General features: G+C 44.9%; 1 protein-coding gene across 1 annotated transcript in view; it reads right to left on the bottom strand.

Annotated features, from left to right (window-relative positions):
* PACSIN2 (protein kinase C and casein kinase substrate in neurons 2) overlaps positions 1 to 18,883 on the bottom strand; it is a 102,884-nt gene extending 84,001 nt beyond the window's left edge. The window contains exon 1 of the mRNA XM_018553464.1: positions 18,797 to 18,883. The gene's annotated coding sequence lies outside the window, so the exon portion shown is untranslated. The remainder of the gene's footprint in view (positions 1 to 18,796) is intronic.
* Between the last annotated feature and the right edge of the window lie 7,707 nt (positions 18,884 to 26,590).

Raw genomic sequence — 26,590 nt, 5'->3', positions numbered from 1 at the left:
AGAATTTCATAGATATCCCCCCAACAATACCTTCAGTATGTCTCTTGGAGAGCCATTTATGGCATCACCCTGGATTAGCATCTACTTTCTGGACTGAGATGCCAGCTCAGAGATGACAGTCATGTAATAGTGCCTCTGTCATGTACTTGTACCTGGTATTAGCTGTATATACAAATGCCCAACATGCCTCTCACCCAACTTGCTACACTGTCTAGTCTAAGATAATGATATCAATGTGCTGCAGGCAGGAGCAAGCATTTCCTCAGTTCCCTCTCCCCCAGTGATCAGATTGCATTGTAACTTGTGGCAGCATCTCAGTTCAGGAAGTTACTGCTGCCCCTGAATGATGCCTGAACAAAGATGGCTCCATCCTCATGGAGAGAAAACAAAGCCATCATAATAAAAATCAGCATTTTTGTTTATCATGACTTGTTAGGAATGTTGTCATGCAGACTGGGTCGCTGAGCGTTCATCATCATACTACATTACATGAATACATCCTGTATTAGTTAAAATAATTGATCTATCCCCCGAGGTGTTCTGCCCTGAGGACATTGTGTAGCATTACATTACTCAAGCTGTAAGCAGATACATATCCGGTTCAGCAACTGTAAACAGAAAATGATGCCTAAGGAGAGCATGCCGCTGCAAGAGAGCCAATACAGAGCTGCTAACCCTTTCTTGGTTGTAAAATGCACATCAAAAAAGTCTCTGTAGCAGCTGAAAAGGCGGGATCTAGCGTAATTGAACCCTTTTAAAGCCTAACTCGATGGGCAGCCTTGCACTGCCAGGACAAAGTGCACAGCAACACCCACATTGCAGAATGTGAAGAATGACACCTAAGGGAATGTAAGGTGATGCCGGAGGAGGTTTTAATAAATCTTGCCGCAGGAAAGAACTGCAACGTTCTGCAAAACAAAAGTCACACAAACAGCTGACAGAACATACACAGGTCTAAGTACTGCAAATGAGATTAGTGCTTCTCAAAATAGTGCCAAGGTAATCTAAGGGAACAATAAGGACATCGATGACATGGGTGTGGATCTGTGCATAGTAAAAACACAAGGACCGAATGAGAAATTAATCTGCATACTTCTACATCAGGATGGGAAACTTGAAGGGGAACCCTAATTAGCTACAGAACACCCCCTCCCCATTATAAAGATTGGGGCGGGGGGGTGTTCTGCAGTCCTAACACTCACTTCCTGTCCCAAAGTGACCAAACTGCAGCTGCACAGGTGTGTGTGTGGTTACCAGAAAAAGGTTCTCAGATTAGCAGACAACCACTAAAAGCGAGTGCGGTGACCTATTGCACTGAAGCTTCAATAAGAACCCGAATCCCTGATCACACAGGCTGTGTCCACTGTACGTACTTTAAAGGACAACTAAACCCAAGAACAGGAAATGTAATACCAGGCTTACCAGTCCTTAGATGTGTTGTCTGCACTATGTTTTATTTATTTTTTTAGCACGTACAGAAAATACCTGTCGATCTTGCCAGAAGCCCTTGTCCCTTCCTGTGAGCTGAAAAGACTGCAAAAAAGACAAACTTATTTTTGTTATGTAAACTACTAATTGCCTTATCCCTCATGTAATGGAAATGAACGAAGACCATTTGCAGTCCAGCCTGGGTGACAACTGTTGCTGTCTGCATATAGTGGAGGAGTAACGTGGAGATAGGAAGTATGTTTTCTGTGGGATCACCAGATTAAAAAAAATTTAAAAGCCTGAAAAAAAATAAATAAATAAATGCAACCGCCACCTGTAAAGACTGAAGAGCTGTATTCTATTCCATTTCTTCTTGTGGATTTAGACATGTTTTAAAACTTTAAAGGGATACTTTCTGTTGCCCTTATGTAAACATAGTAAAAACTTTGTAGCTGGAGCCTGTACTTGGATCGCAAACTGTGCTATTATCATCATACAAATTGTGACTTTTTACCAGAAGTCAGCAGCTGATTTTATTTACTCCCATCTCCTGCCTCTGATGTATGCAGCGTCTGACACATGACCTGTCACAAGGACAGAGGTGTATTGCATGGGTGGGCTGTGATGGACAGCTTGGCTTACTGATGTCTGTATGGGAAGAAAGATGGCAGCCTCCTACGGGGAATAACTGGGTCTTGGGGGACAGACTTGGCATAGGTTTTGTTAACTGAGTTCTTACTAGTGAGTTTTTTACAAGCTGTGTACATATTTGGCAGCAGTATCAGTAATCATTGGCCACGGTAAGCGTTACCTATTACTACTCAGTCAAAGCAAGAGTCAGGAAGAGGGAAACAAAACCTACAGCCGCTTCCACATTCTAAATCAGTAAGTGTGGAAGTCTCAGCACAACCTCAGAAACCACATTTCAGCCAGCGGGGTTCACACAGACTCCATCCAATGCCAAGATTTACACACAGAAGCTTACACATTTGCCTTCTTCCATAAGGCTATAGGTATAGCTATTGTGTCCAGTTAGGATTGCTACACACTGTCCTTTGGGTCTAATCAGAAGATGTTCCCAATAAAAGGGAGACAGAGAGAAATCAGACTAGTCACCAGCATTGCCTGTGGTCTCCCTGCAGATGACATTTTACCCATTAAGGACTTCCTGTGCCTGTTTCTGCACTGTGTCTCTATATGGAGGCGGCCATCTTGGTAGAGGCAGGGCTCTGTTCCCCAACGACAGAGCTGTTCTCAAACCACAAAATGATCTGAAGACTTCTGTGGTTATGATGAAAAAGCAGCAGGAATGACCAGAGCAAAAGCAGGGAGATCCTTACACAGCAGGTCCTCAGATACCGCTTCCTCTCCAGGAAGGAGAACAACGAGCAATACATTTGTGACATCACCAAACCTCCCTCCAAATCTTCCGAGACCAGCAGTGGCTTAGAAGATCTAACTCTGAAGATATACAGCTCAAAGCCCAGAAGTACACTGCTGTACTTCTGGAGGAAGTCATACGTTTTCAGCATACTGCTTAGGAGGAGCAGTTCCTTAAAAGCTAAGAATTCCTAGGCCACATTAATATTTAAAAGGAGTACTACACACTACAAGGAGAACTACACATTACAGTAGTGTTTGACTTCAAGGCATGATCTCTCTTGCTGATCTGTTAAATGATGCAGGAAGAAAGGGGGAGAAGTCACTGTGTGTATACATGCACACACATATACACTGATGCAGGAAGAAGTCACTGTGTGTATACATATACACTGATGCAGGAAGAAAGGGGGAGAAGTCACTGTGTGTATACATATACATGCACACACATATACACTGATGCAGGAAGAAAGGGGGAGAAGTCACTGTGTGTATACATATACATGCACACAGATATACACTGATGTCGGAAGAAAGGGGGAGAAGTCATGGTGTGTATACATATACATGCACACACATATACACTGATGCAGGAAGAAAAGGGGAGAAGTCACTGTGTGTATACATATACATGCACACACATATACACTGGGAATCCCAGATGTTTACAGACAGCCACGGCCAGGAAGCATTTACACAACAACAAAAGGCTCTGCGGCGATTACATGCCATTAGAGACAGATAAACAGCCCTGGACACAGACAGTTTACATCCAGGGCCACTCAGCTGTCCTTATCCACAGGTAACGGCTCCATGTGCGATCACATTCAAACAGCTGTGGAGCCTGTTAGCAAGTCCGTGATTTGTAAAGGCTTCATGGGCAAAGCTAATTCCAAACACGCATTGCAGAAAAATGCCAATACTGGCAGTGATGGCCTAATCAGCTGTGCAAATGAGGCCATAGGAGTTTATTCAGGTTTTTGTTTTGCCAAGCACAATAAAATATACAAAATAACACACTATATATTTCCTTTACAAACCCACATACGATATAACTGTCCAGCATCGGAGCAAATTATTGCATTATTTTCATGCAAAACTGGAGAGAAAAAAAAATCTGAAAATCTGTATGAGACGCTCAGGCCAATTACTGTCCATCTTGGGGGAGATCTGCCCATTAATGGTACAATAGGTACAAACCCCCCTCCACCGTGCTTAGTACAAAACCGGCAAAGAGATCTTGTAGGGCTGTCCCTTTAAGAGATCTGTATTACAGCCTTTTTCATGGCTACATTTTATTACGCTTTTAGTGTTCCTAAGAGCACAATGAAGGTCCGACAATTGCACTGTGTAATTCAAGCACATGAGTAAATTCAGTTTATGTATCAGAAGCGAACGACACAATGGACGCTAAGCTGCAATCACCGCTTTCTATTGTGAGACTGCCGCTCGCTGACAGTTCTATTGATCCCAAGAAGTACTGCGAGCGTGTACAGATGAAAAAAATGTTATTGCTCAAATGGAGCCCTCTTCACTCAACACTCCTCGCTATGTTTGACCTTAAAGTATATCCACACTGTACACTAGTAGCGGAATATAAATGTCGGCATCCAGGAGTGCTGCACAATAGTCTTCTAGAGCACTGTGAGAGCCCTCAAGCCTTGTTCACACCTCAGCGTATTGGGAACGCGCCTTGTATTCATGCATCATTTTTCCCCCATGTTTGCTGCGTGTCCCCAATGATTTCAATAGGTGCTGCACACGCAACAAACGTGGGAAAGCAGCTCATGTAGCAATTCCTGCTACCCCATTTTTTCCCCCCAATGTGCATTTTCCTGGCTGAGTTTGGGGTGCCATTTGCAAGAAATGCGTTGCACGTTTTTAAACACACATTAAAGCATGCCCACAACGCGTGTTCACGGAACATGGAGGTGTGAAGGGGACTCAAAACACGGGAGACAGTGTTATTAATATACCAGTCATGGGATCCTCCAGTCTCTGCCACCACAACACTATGTAAGACTACCTGCCCATCAACTTAAAGTGGTTATTTTTTTGGAAATGCTTGTAAAAATCAGTGTGATGTAGGTTACTGTGATATTTTTGGTTTTAGATACACTTTTTTTGTTTATTATTTGAAGGCTGCTATATTAGCTCATTACATACCCTGGCTCTGCTTCTTGCTTTCCAGTGGTACACAAGGCTTCTGTCTTCCTGCTCCTTATCACAATGTAAGGCCCCTTTCACACGGACGCCTTCAATTCCAATCAGGAGGGGATCCGTGCAGGGATCTCCTGCCAATAGGAACGGCAGGAGATCCTTCAGGTCTTTTTCCTCCATTTTGCGATGGAGGGAAAAAAAACGAAATTACCAGACCCATGTTGGTGGCAATGCACTCCCTGTTTGGCAGAAAGCCAATTCATTGGGGGGAGGGGGGATTGTTTAAAACTGGAGCAGATTTCCACTGCAGCCAATCAGCTTCTATCCCTAATTTTCAAATCTTACCCGAGCAAACTGAAGAGAGATGCTGATTGGTTACTATGGGTAACTGCTCCTGATTCTGTTTGCTCCAGTTTTGATAACCCCCCCCCCCATAGTTTTCATCACTCAAGGCCAGTGGATGATTCAACCCAACATGCAACCATAACTGAACTACTCTTCCTGGGTGGCTATTTATTTTTGTAGTTTTGGGTAAGGTAGGAAATTGTTAGAAGCGGTTGTTCTTTTTTCCGTGTCCCATTGAGGACATTTCCACTCATTTCCTGTTGGGTCTCCAGCATTGGAAGGAAAAAGAAGGCAAGGGAAGCCTTCTCTTACACAGCCATCACCAAAACAGGGTCTTCCTATTTAAACAAAAATAAAATAAATTAAATCCCCTCAAACCTAATTTTGATGATGGCTACAATTGGAAATCATCAGAGAGCCACAATGGCGTTGCTTTATTACCTGTTGGTATTTTTTTTTTTTCCCCCGTGAATACGAGTTAAGTTCTTCTCCTTCCCTCCCCCCTTCTTTTGGATTATATTATTGTTTAATTTAATTTGAAATAGGTTTTCTTTTTATTTTCAAACCTATGTTCGTGCTGATTTATACTGATGTATTTATGTAAAACTTGAAGTAAAAAAAAAAAAAAATAATAATTGTTTCATAGAAAAACACACATTTAAAAAAGTACTCCAGGCAAAAAAAAAAAAAAAAGGAAAAAAAAAAAAGAAGAACCACCCTTGCCGTAGGGGTACCCGCACACTTTAAGGGGGTTAAGTCCTCGTTTTGTCTAGGGTGCTCAAATAAAGCTGTATTACTTGCCTCAAATAAAGATGTATTACTCACCTGATCCTCAGTCCCGCAGGCTCCCTCTGGGCAACTACAAAATTCCCTGCAGCCTCTTCTCCCCTGGGCTACAGCAGTCTATAGATGGCTGGCGTCATCATGTCTTATGCAGCTCCATTGGCTTGCATTAGACATGAGTACGCCGATGGACATTCCATAGCGGAGGAGAAGAAAGGCGAGTGCTGATCGCCACAGGACTGAGCATTAAGCGAGTAATACAGCTTTAGTTGAGCCCCCGAGACAAAACAAGGTGGTAGCCCCACTGCATGGAAAAGTTATGTAATGTAAACCTTCCCCCACACCTAGGCCATTCAAACTGAGCACATAATGGATAAAAGGGGAGGTTGCCTTTAGTGAACTCAGAATGATCAGCAGATCCAAAAATTCAGAGCGCTGAATTTTATGTGCAGTTCCACTTTTACAGTAAATGCTTAGCTTAGGTCAGGTATACGTGGTACAAACTCCATCTGGTTCGGCTGTCAGAATAAAATAGAAACAGCGGGGGATTCCTCGACCAATACCCATAAGCGCTGATGGGGAAATCTGTAATATTTTCTTCATTCAGCTCACAGGTTAAACAAAGAAAAAATACTAGTCCATGAGCCCAAAGGCCAATAGTGAGTCACAATCTGCATACAACTCATCCCTCCTAAATGCCAAAGATGCAAATGAAGCCAGACACAAACTTCAGCAGTTGGCTATAGCAATAATCTTTAAAAAAAAATCTAATAGAATCTGGTTAATATGGGGAAACGTCTGCAAGGAACACACACACACACACACACACACACACACACCTCTACCTATAAGACCGCGTTCACATGTAGCGACATACCTTTGCAGCGGCCGGGATAGCGCGACTTTCGGGGCGACGATTCAGCGACGGTAGCGCGACCTTCTCCGTCGGGCTCCATAGAAAAAAAACAAAATCCGCCGAAAAAAGGGTCTGGTAGAAGCGACTTGCGACCGCGACGAGCGACGCACGACATGGAGTTAAGACAGCTCCATTGAATAGCATTGGCCGGCGACTTCACGCGAAATCGCGCGATAAGTCGCCACATGTGAACGGGGTCTTAGACAGCTGAACAATGTGCAGCTCTGAAAAAGTGTTATCTATGGAAAATAGTTTGCATGCTTCTTTCCAGATAACAAATAGAAATGAATAATAAAAGCACACCTATAGTATCACACTGCACTCATTGTGGTACAGTTCAACACAGGCAGGATTTGTTCAGAACACATTCTACAAGAAACATTGAGGGCTAGTTCGCCCCAGTGCGTTACGGCCCGTGTCGGAACGCACTGGATCGCATCCCGGCCATCTCACTTTGTTCTGGGAGGGGGCGCGGTGGTGCATTGAAGTAAAATGGCACAGCAGCCACATCCTGTGGCCGCAGTCCGATCAACCGCATTGGAACATCAATGCCTGCGTTCCGGTCTGGTACAGTCATAAAAAATGCTGCATGCGCTACTTTTTTCAACCACACTGCAAGGTAATGTGGTTCTGCGTGTTGCAGCGTGGTTGAGCGCATTGCATTTGGGGTTCCATTCAAATGAATGGCAACACACCTGCCGCACTGTAACGCACAGGCTTGGTGTGAACGGGCCCTCAAACGGTTACATTCTTGATTTCTAGCGCAAATCACGTCAGATTATCCTAGTTTATGAGTAATACCTAAATGCCTTCATAATGAAAAATGTCTTTAAACTGTGGCAAGCTTGCCGGGAACCTTCTGAGACACTTAGCTGACTTGAAGATGTGAAGGTGAATTATCTTTGTGACACTTTAAGAAGTTCTCAGGAGCACTTCTAGGATGTGCGATCATTTGGAGATCGTTAATATCCCAAATGCTGGACACAAATATGGCGCAGTTCAGAAATTATGAGACATGTCAGAAAACAACAACAACAACTGCAGTGAGTTGCAAATATTAATGTTACAAGTACACTTAAAAAAGCTGCAGAACAGATAAAACCTTGCTTGTAGTTGGCATGAGATTTTGGTCTCTGCGCCTAAAAATGCGTTAATGAATCCCCCCACTGAATTCACAGAAGGCCCGGAAGATAAAGAAATCATGCACAAAGTCATCCCAGACGATACTAATTCTTAATCCAGACTTTTACATTAACTACATATACACAATCCAACATGGAGTAGACAGAGTGAGATGAAACGCGTGGAACCTTGCAGCCCCGACAGACTGGCTGACATTTGACGGATTTCCGACAACTGAACATTTGCCCCTCGACAAAACAATTATATAGCAGAGAAATCTTGATATCCAGCTGTTTTTTTTTTTTCCAGCTAACATAATAAAACTGGAGCTTGTCGTGAAGAAACGGAATCAGAAGAGCTTCAGATATTATCTATATTGCAATTTTCAGTTCATTTCCAAATGCCTCAGCCGCGGTACAACTTCAACTCGGATGACTGTCATCGACATGCACAATTACAGTCAGCATAAGCAGTGAAATAACAAGCCCTCACAGATTGATTTTCCTAACAATATAGAGGGGGGAAAAAAGGATTCACACTAAGCCTGCATTCACATCTGCGTGTTCCGTGAACATGCGCCAAAGCATGCATTTGGCGCACGTTCACAGAAACGCAGCAACCCCTGTTGCTATTCATTTCTAATGGTACCCCAAACAAATGTGACCAGGAAGATGTACGTTTTAACTCCATGTTTGCAGCCTGAAAACGTGCACACAAAAAAGGCGTTGCAAAATCTGCTACATGAGTTTCTGTTGCCGCATTTGTTGCGCCCCAATGAATTCAATGGGGAAGCACAGCGAACACAGGATAACTTCATCAACACTAATGCCATACGGTCTTAAAATCAAAATACAAGAGGCCACCAACTGGAAGAGAAAAGGTTTCATCTTAAACAGCGAAGGGATTCTTTACTGTGAGAGCTGTAAAATTGTGAAACTCGCTTCCACAGACAGTGGTTTCAGCTGAGTGTGGAATCATTTAAGAGCCATCTAGATAGTTTTCTCAGAGAGCAAGACATACAGGGGTACAGGTAATCTTAGGAACTCACACACAGACACAACCCGAAGGTCAATGGACCGGTGTTTATTCAACCTTAGCAACTATGTAACTATATGCAGATACCAACCTTCAGAAAGTCTGTATTTGTACAGATACAGTACGGCATCACATGAGGCTTACAAGGTAAGCCAGAGCTGCAGGTTTACTTAAAGGACAAATTCACCTTTAGACCTCATTCACACGAGAATCGGCCAGGATGAACAGTTCCATGCTGCGTGCACGGCCGTATCGGGCAGCTCCCGGGAAGGACAGGTGCTGCGTGTGATTAGTACGCAGCCCGACCTTCTCTATGGGACTACGTGGCCGTATGCCGCCCTACGCTCACCCACCCTGCACGTCTGTGTGGGTATCCGTACTCGTACGCTGACAGGATGGATCCTGTCTACATCCGAGCCGGGACACCGGCACCCGTACGGACCTGCACTTGGGGCGAGCGTAGGGCGGCATACGGCTGCGTAGTCCCATAGGGAAGGACGGGCTGCGTACTAATCACACGCAGCACCTGTCCTTCCCGGGAGCTGCCCGATACGGCATTGCACGCAGCAGGGAGCTGTACACCCAGGCCCATTCTCGTGTGAATGAGGCCTTAGTGAAGTTGTCCATTATACTTTAAAGTGACATTAAAATATTTTTTTTTCCCTCCCCCCCCCATGTTAGTGTAAGGACTTACCTTAAATTGTGCTTCTTAATCCAATCCTCTTCTTCTTTGGTGTAGTTTTCAGATGTCCCACCAGCGCCGACTCCTCTGATGTCCCACAGAGTATGTACGGATGCACGCTGCTCCTTAGTCTTACCTTGCGTCGCGCCTCATCTCCCAGCCGAACATCTGAACTGCGCATGCGCCCGCGACTCTGTTTGTTTTTTTTTTTTTTTTTTTTTTTTAAGTTTATGCATATATCTACTGCTTGTATTCCTGCTGCCCATGTACGCTATGGTCCCATTCATTTCCATCAGTGTGCAGTAATCACAACAGCCTCCAGCCACCTAGAGGAGTATGGTTCTCCCCTAGATAAAAAGCTGCGCATGGCCACAGAGCAAAGATTGCTGGAGCAAGGACGCCAAGTAATTTTCCCGATGGGTGGTTACTTAAAAGGACAACTGCACTAAAGATGTTGTCCTTTAAAAAGTATGTATAGGTAAAGACAGAAGGCTTGAATTGTGTCAGATTCAAGTATTTATACTCAATGCATTTAAAATACATTATGTTTTTATTAATAATAAAAAAAAAAATCACAACTTCATTCATTGGTGATTAAACATCTTCCTGGTGCAAAAAAAATATCTCGTCCTTGTTTTGATTTCACAAAGCAAACCCAATTGACAGATCTCAGCTCTCCTATGAACCATTCACTCTGACTCATTATCACAACAGAAAGTATGTTGCTGATTTAGGAGTACAATCTGTATTGAGGATTATGAAATCTGGAAGCATAATTTCCACAGAGGCCTCATACAGTATTATTGCAGGATCAGAAGAGAGAACTCCATCATGGCCCTAGCGTGTCATTGTAACAGTAAAGTTTACTTTTAGGTCTGAAACCCTGCAACATAACTGCTTCCCATTGATCATTTCTGCGTCATATTTAGCCCAGATATACCGTTTTCATTCTATTGTGAATTGCGAGTTTCTAAATCTTTTTTTAGAGCTGAACTCCAGTGGGCAACAAAATGCCTCCAGCAATTGGGCTCAACGGCACTGAAAGGATTAAATGCTCGTTTTGTCCAGTGGGAACATGAAAATCAACTAAACGTAACATATTTCTCACTTCAGCAGCCTTCCTCCCGGTCCCCCAAAGCTGCTTTACTTCACTGCTCCATCAGTCATCACGTATAATGCAGGACCAGCAGTCATGCATAAGCAAGGACCTTGGGGTCCACCCACAACCTAGAGCCTTGGAGAGAAGAGGAGAGCGCCAGCTGCCAGAGGAGTGAGAAACAGGGCAAGTATAGTTGCTTTTTTTTTTTAATTCTTCCTAAACCAAATGAACATTTAACCCTTGCAGTGCTGAGGAAATATAAATGCAAGGGTCTTTTTAGTCAGGGTTGGACAAGTCCCAGGAGCCATTGCTCCTTAAAAATTACAGCTGGCGCCTAACATTTGAGGTTTTCTCCAGTTGCCGTTAATGGAACTGGCTTCTGCACTGGACAGACTGGCACCAGAATTCCATATTAATTTGCCCACCCCTGCCTCCAGCACATACTGTACATCAGTAAATCTCCATAACATATATTTCTGCTTCTGGGATTTAGGGCTCCCCAAAGACACAGAACATGATCTGTAGCCTTACAAAAAGGTAGTTGGATGAACCTTTTGCGCCTGCTCAGTGGCAGCAGATTTGGTGTGGATACTAACAGGTCCTCTTTAACTACACATACATGACTCCTCAGCGCAAGGGTATTCCTGGCAGTTTCTGAAATGACTTCAGTAAAAACAGAGCAGAGTTCTTGAAGGGAGGAAGTCTCGGGGAACTTGACGCTCAGAGGAATCCCCTATAAAACCTTGTATATATAAACAGAGTAACCTAACCTCCATATGTGCCCCGACTAGCTACTCAGGGGTCTTGTGCATGAAATGCTGAAAGATTCCCCTGCTCATACCAAGAGTATTAAATCACTAGGCTGAGGAAGCCTGGGGAGGGCCTGCAATCTCCAGCTCCTTCCTACAACCAGTTGCTAATCAACATGAATCACAATTTACACGGTTACTGGGAGGGGGGAAGGCTCTGTAAGGCTTCGTCACTGCAGGCACAGCCAAGTCTCACTGCAGTGCCTCGGCCGCTGGATTCTCTGCTGCCTCTTACGTAATGAGCAGCAAATACTTCCCAATATCTAAGCAGTACTGACTGTATACATTACACAGCAGCACAATGCTCAATGCTTTTATAGTGTCCATTGCTGAAACTGACTCCAGGACCCCAGCACTGCAATTTTCATGAAGTTAATTTATTTCTGTGGGTTTTCTTTGAGTACTGCTGTTTTCTTACACAGCACAAAAACATCCAAGGTTAAAGAAGATGTCAACCCGGAATGTATGAGATTCAGTTTGCATAACAAAATGCAAAATACTTTTCACCATCCTTTGTTGCATCTCATCTCCTGCAGCCTTATTGCAGCCACTTCCTGTCTGCATGCGTGCTAGTAATGGCTGCATGGCATTTCTCAAGGTAGGTTTCTTCACGGCGACAACAGGGCACCATACCTGGGAAATATGCTGAAAGGGACAATAAAAGTATTTGTCAGAAGAGTGTGTGACAAAGCAAAAGGCACAGCAGGGAGACCGGGACAGAGCGATGGAATTAAAGTTCAACATTTAAATGAAAAACTCCATTAACATGTTAAAGTGAGATTTCAGTGATTGGCTTCACATTTACTTTGGCACCTCAACCACTCAGAAATACACATTATTGCTCAGCCATCCGGTGCCCATACATCCTGAACTCCCATGACACTCAATCTCAATCAGTGCTCGTCATGTGGTAAGAGTCATGAAGGGGGGGAAAAAAACCCCACACACACCACAACAAATCTATTAGGCAAGCTTCATACTTTTCCGCTGCAATGTATTAAATTGCCACGTATGTGTACTCATATTAATGCGTTGTGATTCATTTCGAGTGACAAAGGCAATGTGGCTCTAACGCACATGCGTTGCAGAAAGCCACAATACACTAACATGCTTAATGGGTCACATGCCAAAAATAAAAAAAAGTGCACATCTGTTTTTTTGCATTTTGCAGCATTGCCGAACCATTCATTTGGTTGGGATACCTTAAGGCATGTGTGTAAATGCAACATAACACACTGGAAAAACATCAGAGTCCCCCCATTTCACATCAGGAGCCCCCTTTTCATATCAGAGTCCTCCCTCCACATCACAGCTCCCCATTCACATGGGAAACCTGCCTGCATGGCAAAAGCTAGACGCTGTGCAAAAATTTCAAGGGACCCCTAGTAAAGCAGGAGGCACCCTGGTTGAGAAGGTCTGTGTTAGCAGGCAGTTGAGAGGGGGAGTTAGGATCCATTTTTTAAAAGAGGCGGCCTTCAGACCATTTATTCCAACAAATACCCCCAAACGATTATGTGTGCATGTAACAGTTTATTTATGGGATTCACACATAAAAACCTCCCTTGTGTAGATATCCGAAGGTCTGGAGACTACTGCTGGGTGACACCATCTTGGATGTGATGTCAGCAGCCCCAGAAGACTCAGAACAAACGCTACAGCATTCCCCTTTACTCCTCCCCCAGCAGCAACATGAAAGCTTATGTAGAAAGGTGAGGGGAGGGACAGAGGAGCTGGGCCCGCACAGAGAATAATTAGACACTCCAAGAAGAGGAAAGGGCTATGATGAGCACCGAAAGAGGAGGTTGTGCTAGGGAGTTGACTCTTCCTGGAGTAGTCAAAAGATCTACTAGAGTCAAAGGCACATTCAAGGCGAATAACAAATCACTTCTAGACAAGACACTAAATAAGCATTTGGAATACTTTATTTTTCTGTGCTGTTACTAGCAATTTTTTAATTTGGTGACAGGGTCTCTTTAGGTAGTTTGTGTCTCTGCGCCCCCACCCCCCACGAAGGTTACGGGATATGTCACTATCACCGTAGACTATTTCCACATTACACAATCATATGGTTTTGAAAAAGCTTCAGAGATCTAGGACCAGTTCACACCACAAAGAGTGAGTCCCAAAGCGTTCGAACACACACTGGACAACTCCCTGCATTCAGCTGCGGGAGGGGGCGTGGAAGTCAATGGCACAGCAGCCACACTCCCGGCAATGCCATCACCAGCACCTGAATGCGTGGCACATTAGTCCCTGCATTCCGGTCCAGTGCAATCTGCAAAAATAGTGCATGCAGCATTTTTTGTAGATCGCAATGGACCAGAACACAGGCACTAATTTGCCACGCGCTCGGGTGTGGGCAATCGCACTGCGGGCGGGGGGGTGTGGCTGCTGTGCCATTGACTTCAATGCAAACGCAGGGATCCGGCCGGTTTGCGTTCCAGTGGCTGAACGCTCTGGAGCGCACTCTTTGTGGTGTGAACCGGCCCTTAAGAGTTATAAGAAGCCAGCATTACATTCAACTTATCAGAACACTCCAACCTAAACTATTGGTTTCAGATGCTTTAATATGCTTTGGTTGTATGGCCCTCGGTTAGAGTGATGAGGACAACAATCCGGAAACATCTGCATGCTGGAATTAAATGGTTATAGTGAAGAGACAATTCTTCTAAACTATTATTGGCTGATCTGTATGTACAGTCAGCCAATAGGAATAAAGGAATGATTTGCTCCATCCACTAAACTTGAAAGGAATAATCGCTTTCTTTTTCAGATATGTAATGGAATGAGACTTCTGTTTGAAGAAGGTCATACGGTGCTATGCAGGGGGTCATCGGAGGGCTTTATGGTTCCTTTAAGCCTCCTCACCATCACATTCTGGGATTGATTTTTAAGTCTTCCATAATGCTTAGGTAGCACTTGGTCAGTGATGCACCAATTCTACAACATCCTGAGCACTGAGACTTGCAAATTTCTGTACGTCTATTTCCATTTCCTATTAATCTGGGCCAAGACAAAACACTGTTTATTTATAGAAACCAGTTTTGCGTCATCTGGTTTGGTGGCATTTATGGGGCATCTCAAAAGTAATGTTCTTATTACAATGTAATTCCAGAGAAGAGGTGAAAACAATCAGTAAGCTTCATCTAATCTCCAAAAAAATAGAAACTGCCCTAAACATAGAAAGTTGGCTGAATGACCCTAAATCCCAGTTTTATGCAATCCACTGCAGCCAGAATCCAAAGAGCACCTGACAGGGTCTAGAGAAGTGTACTTCCTGAAACCGCTAACTCAGAGCATCTCCATACAAGGTCAAACTTCCAAAGCTTTCTGCAGTGAGCATGTTTAGGAAGAAGAGGTTCACAGATCACCAGAGGCCTGACTAAAGGAAATGGGTGCATGTGAGGCTAGGTTCACACCTGAACTACACCACACGACTCCCGTGATCCTGCACAATGCAGGCAGCGTTTGACATCCGCGCGGCAATCGCAAAAAATGAAGTACTTTTTTGCAATACACGACGCGTGACTGTTTTCGGTCATGTGCAGAAGCACGAGCGGAATAGTGGCGGTCCACGTCCTGGTGCAGGCAATCGCATTGCAGGTGGGGGTGGCTGCAGTGCTTTTGACTTCAATGCACTTCGAAGCCCCCTCCCGCCCCAGAACGCAGGGGGGAGTTTACTATGCGATACAGTGCGTTCCAGCAGCTAATCACGCTGGAACGCACTGTATCACAGCTGTCCCCTGGGAAGGCTACATCACCCGTATCTTCGAGGGAGATCTCGCACATGTACCATAAGGGATCTACCATGGTTTGTTACAACTCTAGGTCAGCAATGCCAGATTTCTGACAATGAATGTGCCCATGTCATACCCAAAATGTCAGTTGCCAAAGAGCATTATGGAGGCAGCAAGATGAGGTAGAAGATGGGAGTATAAAAGCTCTTCTATTGCAGGGATCCGCAGTCAGCGGCCACATCCTTTACTTGAAGAGAAATCTTAGATTCTACCCCACTGACTTGAAACAATGCAAAAATCTTCAACTCTAACGTATATGTCGTTGTACAAAAGATACACCAGGAACCCATTCATATTTTTGGAAACTGCCTGAAACCTGTCCATTTCCTTCCCTCAGCATGAGGCCTTTAAACACTTTTGACTGCCAAGGATGAAAAACATACAACATGGTTATTCCTCCAAAGTGGCCAGTGATGTGTGAAGTCGTGGCAATCAAAGGGTTAAAACAAGCCCACAACTGCAATCAGAGTTGTAAACGTAAATACATTTTGGAAAATCTGTGCAGCGAAAAGTAAGAGGCAACTACTACGCCACAAGATTGCTTCTGCAGATTTCAGTACTCCCCCATCCTTCCCATGATGTTACCAGTATAATCACTGGTTGGTACGTTCATGGCGTGTGGCGAGATCCATGAACACGACTCACGTTCACCAATCACCATGTGTTTGAATGAAGTGTTCTGTAATGCACAGCATGGTGTTTCCATGCTACATCTACAGCACACACACAGGGGATATCTGATCTTTTGAGAAATAAAATCATTTTAAATTGAAATGTCCACTGACAAAGCAGCAGGTGTGTGATCATCCCCCATCCTATACTTTCCTTGTCTCCACCTAGCACCGGCCACCAACTGAATTCACCGGTACTTGCGGGTAGAAAAAAGCATGCGACAGCGCTGGACCAATCAGTCCATAGCCCTGTGTAGAATACAACTTTGGTAACGTGTTGCTTAAATATGAAACACAAGTGGGGGGTTTTTCCACCTTGTCTGCAAACAGCGGCGTTTCCTCGATCGACATGCTGTTTGTGTTGGAGGAATCGCGTCAATTTGTTTCATTCAGTTGGAAGCCAAGTGGAGAGAAAGTTTGATCTCACCGTGGTGAGCAGGAAGGTAAGAATTGGATGCTGCTACAGCCGGCTCAGTATCCATACTGCGAGTGTAGAATAAACCCTGAACTATCAATAAGGATACAAATGTGTTATCAACATTAAAGCTGGACCCCAGGAAAACAGCAAATATACACATGGAATATGCCAACGGATTTGAATTTCAGTCCATCCAATCATAATACTTACACATCTATGCCCAACAGCACAGCCTTGTCTGACAGAGCGAGGGGACATGGTCTTTCTCTACTTAAGTTTCACATTTACTTACAAGTCCCCAGCCTGTGATTGGACAGCCAAGGGAAATGCAGCACACAGATGAGCTCATCTCTCAACCCCTCTGCTCTCTCCTTCAATCAGCATGCTCCTAGCACTGCAGCTCACTTGAATAGCTCCTTGTACTGACGCTCCCTCCCCCTCTCCGAGTTCTCTACAGACTGTACAAAAGACAGCAAGAGGCTGATACAAAAGTCAAATTCATGTACTAACACTGAATGCAGAAAATAGCACTCCAGGGTGCCGCATAGGAATCAATCCCGCAATGCCATTATATAGGGCTTGGGTCAATACCATTGCACAGCTTATCAGTCGGGCTCATTTCAGCAAACAATGTAGAAGGTGTACACCTTTGTCCTCGTCTCTGTCCCATGTATAAAGTACTAAATACATTTATAAAGTACTAAATCCATAACCATCAATAGAATAATAAATCACACATAAACCAGTAGGCTACGGTATGTACAGGGGGACACAGTCTGTGGTACATAGGGGGGATGGGTGAGTGAGACATGAAAGGCAGAAATAGAAGGAAACACGATAAAGGAATATGTGGGATACAAAATGAGAAACAAAATGAGAAACAGAATATGTATACACAGGTTATGCGAGAGAAAGGATCATTGCATGGACTTGGACACATAATATACCAGCAAATACAGAGATGGAGAGGAGCAGAACATACTCTATACATGGAATAGATGAGATAAAACATATGTAAATAATGAATACACGACATAACAAATATGGAAAGTGAAAAGATAGTAGAACATTGTATATGGAATAGACAGAGAAACTGTAGGTACAGAACAGGCAGAATACACACCACATACTGAATGGAACACACAGAACAGACGGGATATACTGTAGATGGATTATGGATTAGATGAGCAGTGGACAGAGGACATGTAGATGCAGCATACAGTGTGCATCCTCTAAAATGATATACAATACTTATTATAGTACATGTACTGTAGATGAAATGCACAGGGATGAGTCTGGATGGATATACAATGTACAGTCAATGGGCAGGATAGTATGCAACATCCAAGAAATACAAAAAGGTACATACCAAAGGACTGTACCATGTACACAATGTGGGAATGCAAAACATAATAATAAGACAGATCAAGTATTTGAATTTTTTTTTTTTTTAAACTAATGTATACAATGAATGCATGTAAGGGTTTATGTGCAGGATGCATAGTATGTAGGATGTGTATACACTGTATATGATGAGGTGATGACACACACAGGGTGTATATATGGGGTATACACTGTATATGATGAGGTGATGACACACGCAGGGTGTATATATGGGGTATACACTGTATATGATGAGGTGATGACACGCACAGGGTGTATATATGGGGTATACACTGTATATGATGAGGTGATGACACGCACAGGGTGTATATATGGGGTATACACTGTATATGATGAGGTGATCACACACACATGGTGTAGATGGAGTATATGGGTCATAGGGATTCAGCGTTCTCACACATCTGGACACAGACAATGAGGAGGAAATTGCCCATAGCAACCAATCAGGTTCTCTCTTTCATTTTCAAGCTTACCTGAACAAACTGAAGAGAGAAGCTGACTGGTTGTCATGGACAACTGCTCCAGATACTGTCTGCTCCAGTTTCGATAAATCCTCCCCCATAGTGTATGGGGGCATACACAGTGCGGTAGGGATTTTTTTGGGGGGGGGGATGAGGGGTGCACACAATATAGGGGGGCAGACCAGTGCTGTGTGAGATAGCTCCGAGAACTGACACAACAGATGAAAGACGCGCACACAAGAAGTCATGTCCTCCCCCATTACAGACGACCCGGCACCCGCATTACCTCGTGCAGTCCCAGGCTCCGCCGCTCCCCTCTTCTTCCCTGTCAGGCGGGAGCTTCTACTGCCTGAACCAGCCACACCCAGATACCACGACTGCGGCTCTTCCATTGGCTGACGCTGAGGCCCGCCCAGGTCGTCACGCGAGGGCCGAGCGCCAGTGCTCAAGCCTCGCTTTCACCTGTCATATGACAGGAAGGATGAGGTGTGGAACGCAGACATGTGACCCGCTGACAGGGACGCTCGGAGATACCCGGGGCGCTGTTTGTGGGGGAGGGGAGTGGAGGGGAGAGCGTGGAAGAAGATTAAAGAGAACCTGTCGCCAGTGCTTTTCTTCTGCACGACATGCGACTTGGATGATATGTAATAAGAGGATAATTTATGTCCTTGTTGCCAGGAGAAACCAATAAGAGTCAATGAAAACCTACTCACAGCTGGACTGTAACAACGAGTTCTGTAAGCTGAGTGGTTACTACGGGCAACAAGCATATGCTTCTGTCTAACATCTAGCTGCTTTTTTGGGGGTTAGTTGAATAGTACAAGCAGTGCTTCCAGGGTGTATAGTTGCACTTGGCGCAGTTGCTGCTTAATAGCGTCAGCACTGCTCTCCGCATTGCTATACTGAGATATGTGGAAAATTATCGGCCCAACAGTGACTGCATCCTATCATGATCCTGTTATAAAACATATCAAATAAATCATCTTTCTTCATCATTTTCAGGCCGAAATGTGTTCTGCTATATTTCTATGGTAACAAAAACCCATAGAGCCGGCATCTATGGTATACATAGCAGAAACGCATCAACATCGATGTTCTGACTGCCTGTCACATTTCTTGGGTCCATAAAATGCCAGGACAGGGAAGTAAGCACCACAAGGTTGGGAAACAACCATGGATTACAGTAAGGCACACATTACAGTATTGGTTTATGTTAAAAAATCTGACGGTTTAATGTCACTTTAAGGCTGAATTCACAGGAGGCATTCTGAAATTCCTGCAGCAAGAGAATACAGATTCTTGCTCTAGAAATCCCAGGTGTTCCCATTCAGATGCACCCATTGCAGCCATTCAAGTTAATGATAGGGTTACAGCGGCCACATCTGTCAGCGGAACTCCGCATGTAATTGTACGTGGTATGAATACATGCGGTTTGCATCCAATCATCTATCCTGCACTGCAGTTAATCTTACCATGTACAATTATATGCAGACTGCAGCTGCAGGATCCCAACCTGAAATGAGTAATTTCAGGGAGGTGCCCCCTGTCAACCCCCACCCCCTCCACGGGGGTGCAAAAACAAGGAACCGAGCACCCCCCTGAAATGATGGCAGATAGCAAAGAAGCTATTGCTATTTTTTTTAGTATTATGACAGCTGCTGTCAGAATAAATAATAAAAAAATAAATAAAAACGGCATTGGAGTGAATAGCAAGATTGCTATTGGCTATTTCAATTTGCAATAGCCAATAGCAAGCTGCCTATTGCACCTGCCCACTGCTGCTGTCAGTCAGCAGGAGGACCTGATGGAGAACTTCAGGTTCCACCTCTGCTGATTGACGGCAGCAGTGGGTGGGTGCAATAGCTGGTCTGCTATTGGCTATTGCAGATTGAAATAGCCAATAGCAATACAGCTATTCATTCCCATACCAGGTTTTTTTTTTTCTGACTGACGGCGGCCCCGATGTCAGAAAAAAAAAAAACAGCAGGGAAAGGTTTACTCGAGCAGAGTAAACCTTTCCGGGAGAAAATGTTTATCTCCCGGGTGTCCTGGAGCCGCTATCTAATAGCGGGAGACTCCCGGAACATCCGGGAAAGTTGAGATGCAGCCGTTGTCACTAACTTCAGTGGGAACAGTGGCCGCATCTAAACAGGGACTCCTAGGATTCCTACAGCAAATCCCTGTATGAGTGGGGCCTTAGTAAGAGGCATGATGGGGAAAGGGAGAACTAACTGCTATTGCCATTGTTTGCATTTTATGATACTGTGATTAGTTACAGTGATCATGTCATTGGCCATGTACTTTTTTTGTGTGATCTGCACTGTTCAATAGGCAAGTTTTGAAGTGGTCACGCCCTCGGAAGTGTTCCTAACCTGGGAAGTGCACCACCCATCCATTCCATCACAATGGGTGGACGGCCAGCACAGCAGTTAATTAAGGGCCGGTTCACACCACAAAGTCTGCGTTCCAAAGCGTTTGGCTTCTGTAACGCACTGGAATGCAAGCCAGCCGGCTCCCTGTGTTCAGGGGCGGGAGGGGGCGTGGCGGTGCATTGAAGTCAATGGTACCGCAGCCAAGCCCCGCGCCCGCAGTGCGATTGCCCGCACCTGGAATGCAGGCACATTAGTGCCTGCGTTATGGTCCAGTGCGATCTGCAAAAATAGTGCTTGCAGTATTTTTGCAGATCGCACTGGACCGGAACGCAAGTGTTCCTGGACCGTTCCGGTCCAGGCCGAACGCTCTGGAACGCAGACTTTGTCGTGTAAACCGGCCCTGAAAGAACCAAACACAGGAGGCTATTGTACATTTAGCCCAGAGTTACAGGCGCTGCTAAAAGCAAGCAGGGACATCCGTCACACCTGGAAGTGTTGGATCCTGAAGATCCTAGCGGCATATGTAACTCTAGGGGACAGTGAAGAATCCTTTCATCAGAGGCAATAATGGGGAGTATAAGTGCGGGGGGGGGCATGGCACACTGTCATGTAAAAAGGTCTCACCATGGAGCAAGTGCTCTATAAACATGCACAGGCAGCTCTGCCGACCTTGAATGTTTTTGCAAATGTAGAGGGGTGAAATGAGCAAGAGAGAACTGCTGGCAGAGGATGCCGATGCAACTTGTCTCAGTGGGCGAACAATGTCAAACACATACTAGATACATTGGCCTTGATCCATGAAGCTATAATGGCATTTAGTAAAGAAAGCAGCTCTTGCTGCAATACTCTCCTCCTCTTCAGCAGACTCACCACTCTGCAATCCAGAACCATCCCCTTTCTGATTTAGAGGTGTCACCAGAACCAAACGTGAGGGAAAATCTCCCATTGGGAATATCTTTCCTAGGAATCACTCATTTAGACTGGTGGCTAAGGGGGCGGTAAAATCAGGTGGTTCCCCAGCTACCTGTTGTTATGTTAGCACTGTGTAAAGACAGTGCTGTATATATTGCCACAGCCACAATGCTTTGCTCCGTGGCGCGGCAAAAATTCTGCAGCATGTTTTGTTTGGCAGACGGTGGCATCTGACAAATGCGACCATAGAGGTGAATGGGACCGCACTGCAACTGCATGCCAGACACAGTTGTGATGCAGTAGTTTCATGCAGTAATGCAGTCATTTCCTCTGACCGGCAGTGCTGTAGGTGTAGGGGAACATGGATCAAGCTTCCTGTGCAATCTGGAAGCTGGGTGGTGAGTAATGACCAGCCTCCCAGCTTCCTGATTGGCCAGGAAGCCAGCTTCCATGGCCACAATGTTCACATGGGAAGGGGAAAAAAATTCAGTGCTGTTCATCCCTGAACACAATATTTGCATAGCCTTCTATGGGACTCCAAAACGGCTCCAGCTGAACAGCCAGCTACTTGTTGATTGGCAGGTAAGCCAGCTTCCCAGCCAATCAGGGAGCCGGGCCATTACTCGTCGCCCAGCTTCCTGATTAGCCGGGAAGAAGGCTCAATGCTGATTGGCTGGGAAGCCAGTTTGCTGGCCAATCACAATCAAGCCGGCCAAACAACATGGAGTCGGCTTCCCAGGCAATCAGGAAGTCGGGCAGCATGTCATTACCCACCGCCAAGCTTCCTGATTTCCCGAGAAGCTGGCTCCATGCCAGTGAAAGCAGCGGTATCGGCGAGTACGGAAAGCAAAGCATCAGTACTCGTACTCGATACCGAAGAACCAGTATCGGTGCATCCCTTGTGCCAGTAGCTGGTGCGGATGCTAATGATACCCAAGTAGATGATGCAGCCGATTGGATACTGGAGGTAACCAGAAAGTCTGGCGATCAGAAGAAGATGACAGCAGTCGGTTGAACAGCACCAACGCATATTGCAGAAGCAAAGTCGGGGATGGGCCAGGTTGCTATATTGTGGGCAGCGTGGTACAGAAATCGGAAGGCAAAGTGAAGTGAAAGGCAGGCCGGGTCAGTAACTTCCAAGCAAAGTGGCACCAAATCATGAGGCAGAAGAATGGTCAGTAGACAAGCCGGGGTCACAGAGGCAGGCAGCAAACAGCAAGGTCAGATGTCAAGCCAAGTCAAAAGCAGGCTTCAGGAACAGACAGGTCACAATGCAGGATACTAGCTAAAGACCTCTCAGCAACGTGTGGTTTGCAGTGAACATCCTTAAATAGCCCGCTCAGTGTGCGCACGTGGGCCCAGCGCCGTGCGCACACGTATGTAGCATCCCTGTGCATGCGCACTATGCGCAGTGCTGGCACCATAGCGCTTTACTCACACATGCGTTTGCGCAGAAGCTCATGCAGAAGCTGTACATTGAGAACCAGTTGGCTTTCCCTGACAGTTGGAAGGGGGACAAAATGATCCCAGAATTGGCCTTTAATGAATCCGAGCCATTGTATAGATTTCTGACATGCACAATTGTAGTGGACATACTTACATGTTTACTAATTAACTTTTCATTTACGTGAAGTTCCCTGTTAATTTATCTGATATAGATAAGGACAAAGCAACAGAGATAAAATGTCAAATTTTATAGGTCCAGTTTATTGTTATTTTGGAATTCCTTGTACACATTAAAAATCTTTTTAGCTATCTTCAAAGGATCTGCTTAGAAAAATTTGACTGACATTCCCCTTCTTTTCCAAGCCTTCTGTTATCTGTTTTACCAGCTAGTGGTAAATGTCCTGCCTCTTTAGCCATCTGTGCCTTTCAGCTGCTCATTTCATTTGTTCCATCTTCCTGGAGAACGTGAACTTCTCCCCATCACCCGTCACTGGCAGGCTGCAGAACAAAATGTCTCTTGATCACATCAGAGATTGAGCTGGAATCTCGATAAACTGCCTGAACAATACGATGGCAGGATGCGCGTTAAGTCAGATCTGTCAGAAAGTGGCATAAAAATAGAAGGGTGAAGAAAACGTCACAGCCCCGAGCTAGACACTACTGTAAAACCTAAAGGTGCACTCCAGACAGAAAAAAAATAGAAGCAGATTTATTTTTTTGTTTAGTGAAAACTGAAATGTCAAAACAATTAGCAGATTCAGAGATCTAAGCATTTGAAGGGCATAGCCCACCTTTCATAACATGTTCTGCTACACCCATATGTAGGCTGTAGCACTGAAAATGGTGCCCCCCGCCCTCAAACCACACCATTTCCCTGCATTGCTTTTCCCCGCAGCCACGTCATTCGCAGGATCCGTGAGTCCTGTCTGCCACTGCGGCACAGTCACCTGTAGTTCTCATTGGAGTACAAGCTCAAGACTTCATCCAGCTCCATAACAGAAGGTCTGCTCCTCGGTATGGACCTGGGGCAAAAGGAACAGTCTGTAGGAGTTGGGGCATTGCACCCACAATCCACTAGTCTTTGTTGCAATGCTTTGTAGGCCTCAAAGCGAAAGCATCCATTTTTTTTCTTTTATTAATATTTACAAAAAGTGAAAAATGTAATTAAAGCCAAACCTTATGTATGAAAATATCGCCTCATATTCAAAGAAAAAAAAATACTGGTGACGCACTACCAGGGGCTGGGTCCATAAAAAAAAGTTTTGTCTTTGGAGATACTCTTAAAGTGATATTAAAGCCTCAATTTTTTTTTTCCTTTAAAGGAGAACAATGGGGTTAGGGCTTTTCCCCATAGTTCTCCTAAGGGTAACGGGGGGACACACACTAGCGTCCTCCCGTCACCCAAAGCTCAGCTCAGCTGTAGCTCGCGGTATACTGAGACGCTGCAACCGGAACGGATCCCAACAATTATGTCTGGATCCACCCAGCTGCGTGAGTGACAGCTGGCTCTGCCTATCTAGAGGCAGAGCTAGCTGTGCCCGGCCCCTCCCCCGTCCGTTCCGCCAGTCAGCGCTGGAGGATCGGAGCGGGGAGGGGAGAATCCAGTCCCTCCCCTGTCACGGCTCTCAGCCGGCACAGGATCAAGAAGTGAGCGAGCGCCGGTATGTGTTCACTTACTTCCCGATCTACTGAGCCGATCTGAGACAGCTTCTTTGTCACAGGTCGGCTCAGATTATGAGGCTGAGTGAAAATCACTCACCTCATAGTTCTCCTTTAAGTGGACCCTCCTTTGCTGGAGGCTGTTGCTGCTTTTCTTTAAAACTGTTTAATTCCGCATTTTCTAGTATGATCCCCCGCAGCGCTATTCCCCCCGCCCCCTGGAGGGGTGCCACCATTGTTCTAATGGAGGCACCCGTGCGCGCTCGAGCCCGCAGTGGCTGTTTGCGTCCATAGACACACACAGCCCTGTGGCAGGCCACGCCCCTTCCCTCTTTGATTGATGGCAGAAGAAGCCTATGGCTCCTCTGCCATCAGTATCCTCCCCCGCAACCCGGAAGTTCGGGGAACGGAGGATCGCTTCGAGACCGGCGGTGAGGACGAGCGTCGCTGACAGGTAAAGTGTGGGGGGGACTGAGGGAGAAAAAAGGTGCTGGGCCGTTTTTACCCTAATGCAGAGAATGCATTAAGGTAAAAAACGCCCAGACCTCAATACTACTTTAAGTTACACTAACCTTCAATCCCGAGCTGTCCTTGCAGTATTTTCTTATATGCCACTTGATGTCCTCAGTATTAAGTCTGTGAAGATTCTCATTCATCCAGGTCATGGTATATCTGTAAAAAATAAATCAAGGCAACTGGACTTGCTGTATTTTACTTGAAGACGTTTTGCTGGTCATCCGATTAACTTTCTCAATTTATAATTTAATTTTTTACTCAGTCTTTTAGGTTAAATGACCCCCAGGATCATTCAAACAGTTTTTCGTGTTTTGGATAAAATATGGAATGGTCATCTGGGCCCCACTGGGATGATTTCCCTTCACTTCCTGTCCTGTGGATACAACAGCGGTGAGCGAAAAATTCTCCCTCTGTTCCAGTGACAACTGCATTTCTGCATTTCTCATCACTTTCATTACCAATGATGATGGTCTCAATAACACAGAGAGAGAGTGAATCTAACACAACAGTAACAACCTGAGAGAGGTACTAACTATTCTTTGCTGTATTCAAAACTTAAAGTGACATTAAACCCTCAGATTTTTTAACATAAAACAATACTGTAATGTGTGCCTTACTGTAATCCATGGTTGTTTCCCTTCTCTTTGCTGCTCTTCCTTTTAAATCTGTATCTGTTCTCATGCTGGGCAGAACTTCTGTTTTGCAGCAGACTGCCTTGTCTCTGAAATGGATACACGGTGTCTGTGTGAAGGTTTGCAACCTGAGCCAGCACTACAGGAAAGGCAGTCAGCTGCAAAGGGAAGTTCTCCCCAAGCATGAGAAGACATGAGGATTTAAAAGGAAGAGCAGCAAAGAGAAGGGAAACAACCATGGATTACAGTAAGGCACACATTACAGTATTGGTTTATGTTAAAAAATCTGAGGGTTTAATGTCACTTTAAACAAAAGTTTTGGCTTAGATACACTTTACGCAAATCTTGACTTGTCCCGTAAAGGTGAAAGTAGAACTCCAGTTTCCTTTCTTTTTTACTTAATTGTCCAGCCTTTTAAAAATTAAAAACGCAGCTCTTGATGCAACAATCACTTTATATCCAACAGATCCCCAGCAGAAACTGTGCTTCACTGACAGCCAGCATCATTCAATGTGCATCCTGTGAGCCCATGCTGTCACAGAG

This window comes from Nanorana parkeri, unplaced genomic scaffold, assembly GCF_000935625.1.
Source record: "Nanorana parkeri isolate BGI_ZX_2015 unplaced genomic scaffold, ASM93562v1 scaffold120, whole genome shotgun sequence".
NCBI lineage: Eukaryota > Metazoa > Chordata > Amphibia > Anura > Dicroglossidae > Nanorana > Nanorana parkeri.
Note: the sequence above shows the minus strand (reverse complement) of the source record. Positions and strands in the feature narration are given on the sequence as shown.